The sequence below is a fragment of the Bos grunniens genome, chromosome 15, assembly GCF_055505025.1.
Source record: "Bos grunniens cultivar Pamir isolate PY7600 chromosome 15, Bosgru_T2T1.0, whole genome shotgun sequence".
Taxonomy (NCBI): Eukaryota; Metazoa; Chordata; class Mammalia; order Artiodactyla; family Bovidae; genus Bos; species Bos grunniens.
The window spans coordinates 50,401,305-50,403,961 of record NC_141179.1 but is presented as its reverse complement, the minus strand read 5'-3'; the positions used below and the strand labels follow the sequence as shown (position 1 = coordinate 50,403,961).

General features: G+C 38.1%; 1 pseudogene; it reads left to right on the top strand.

The window, feature by feature from the left end:
* The first annotated feature begins 1,119 nt into the window (after positions 1 to 1,119).
* Positions 1,120 to 2,096, top strand: LOC147358102 (olfactory receptor 52E4-like; annotated as a pseudogene).
* The last annotated feature ends 561 nt before the right edge of the window (positions 2,097 to 2,657 follow it).

The following is a 2,657-nucleotide window of genomic DNA, read 5'->3' as shown; positions in this document are numbered from 1 at the left end:
ATTAAATGTTAGGCATGAACAGTGTCATTAAAGTAAATGAACAGAAATGTACCAACCTAGAGAGCAAAGCTATGATGGGCAGATGACCCTCACAACTGGAAATTTCTTAATCATCATATGCAAATTTGTTTATCCTAATTACTACATTTTTATCATATTATTTTGGTGAGTTTTCTTTCATGTATATATGCAACAAAGTAACCAAAGTGATTTGATTATGTTAAAAAGTTCCATTTACTACAAATGTTTTCAGTTGATACTAGCATATATAGAAGAAATTTTCACAACATAATGAGCTACAATATAATCATGAATCACAATACTACACTAACATCAGAAAAGTCTGTTTCTAACTTCTAAGATACCCATGGAATAATAAATGAGATCAGCAATAATAGATAATAATTGAAAGATGCTTGCTTCTTGGAATAAAAGTTATGAATAACCTAGACAGCATACTAAAAAGCAGAGACATTACTTTGCCAACAAAGGTCCGTCTAGTTAAGGCTATGATATTTCCAGTAGTCATATATGGATGTGAGATTTGGACTATAAAGAAAGCTGAGTGCCAAATAATTGATGCTTTTAAACTGTGGTGTTGGAGAAGACTCTTGAGAGTCCCTAGGACTGCAAGGAGATCCAACCAGTCCATCCTAAAGGACATCAATCCTGAGTATCCATTGGAAGGACTGATGCTGAAGCTGAAACTCCAATACTTTGACTATCTGATGCTAAGAACTGACTCCTTGGAAAAGACCCTGATGTTGGTAAAGATTGAAGGTGGGAGAAGGGGATGACAGAAGTTGAGATGGTTGGACAGCATCACTGACTCAATGGACATGAATTTGAGTAGGCTCCAGGAGTTGGTGATGAACAGGGAAGCTTGGCGTGCTGCAGTCCATGGGGTTGCAAAGAGTCGAACATGAGTGAGTGACTAAACTGAACTGAACTGAACGGAATGTGTGTGAGAGAATTGTACTAAAATTTGTTCCATTATGTTTTTAAGAACTCTATTGGTATTGTATTGTGGTATTGACATACAACTACCATATATACCCTCATGTCTCCCCAGAAATACTGAAGAATACAGCAGACCATCCTCCAAGAATTTTCAGCAGAATGCCCTTTGTTAATGACACCACCTCACATCCTTCTGCCTTCCTTCTGCTGGGTGTACCTGGTCTGGAAGTTTTCCATGCATGGATTGCTTTCCCTTTCTTTGTTGTTTACCTGATAGCCCTTGTAGGAAATGTCACAATCCTGTTTCTAATCAAGACAGACCAGAGCCTTCATCAGCCCATGTTCTACTTCCTGGCTCTTCTCTCCTTTATTGATCTAGGTCTGTCCACTTCTACCATACCCAAAATGCTGGCCATCTTCTGGTTCAACCATAGGAAGGTAAGCTTTGAAGCCTGCCTCATCCAAATGTTCTTTATCCACACCTACATCGGCATGGAATCTGGTGTACTCCTGGTCATGGCAATTGACCGATTTGTCTCCATCTGTTATCCACTGAGGTATACCACTATCCTCACCAACAAAATGGTACCCATCATGGCCTCTGTTGCAGTGGTGAGGCCAGTCCTCCTTGCCATCCCCTTTTGTCCTCTTCTTAAAAGACTTCCCTTCTGTGGACACTATATTATTCCTCATACCTACTGTAAGCATATGGGAATTGCTTGTCTAGCCTGTGCTAACATAAGAGTCTACATCATCTATGGCTTATTTACCATTGCTACCCTGATCTTTGACTTGCTCCTCATTGCCCTCTCCTATGTTCAGATCCTACAAACTGTTTTCCACCTTCCTTCTAGGGATGCCAGACTCAAAGCACTCAGCACATGTGTTCACATGTCTGTGTCATCTTAGCCTTTTACACACCAGCATTTTTCTCCTTTATGACACACCAGTTTGGTAGAAATGTTCCTCATTACATTCACATCCTTCTGGCCAATTTGTATGTAGTTGTTTCTCCTTATTTAAATCCAGTCATTTACAGGGTCAGGACGAAGAAAATTTGGAACAGAGTTGTGAGAATATTTGTCAAGAAAGAGGGACCTAATATATTAGAGAGTGGAAAACTTCTAGCAGGCTAACTTTTATCTTGTACTTCTCTCAGGGTACCAACTGAAATTACGAAAAGGTTAGTAAGGAATTACTTTGGCCTTTATTAGAATCTTCTAAGTGTATAACTCAAGTATTTCCTTTTCATAATTTATATATTTTATATATAATTTATAAATTTAAATTTATTTTTTTATTGAAAGATAATTGCCTTACAGAATTTTGTTGTTTTCTGTCAAACCTCAACATGAATCAGTCATGGGTATACATATATCTGTTCCCTTTTGAACCTGCCTCCCATCTCCCTCCCCATCCCACCCTTCTGGGTTGATACAGTGCCCCTGTTTGAGTTTTCTGAGTCATACAGAAAATTCGCCTTGACTATCTATTTTACATATGATAATGTAAGTTTCCATGTTACTCTTTTCATACATCTCATCCTCTCCTCCCCTCTCCCCATGTCCATAATTCTATTCTCTATGTCTGTTTCTCCACTGCTGCCCAGTAAATAAATTCTTCAGAACAATTTTTCTAGATTCTGTATATATATACTTTAGAATATGATATTTATCTTTTTCTGACTTACTTTACTC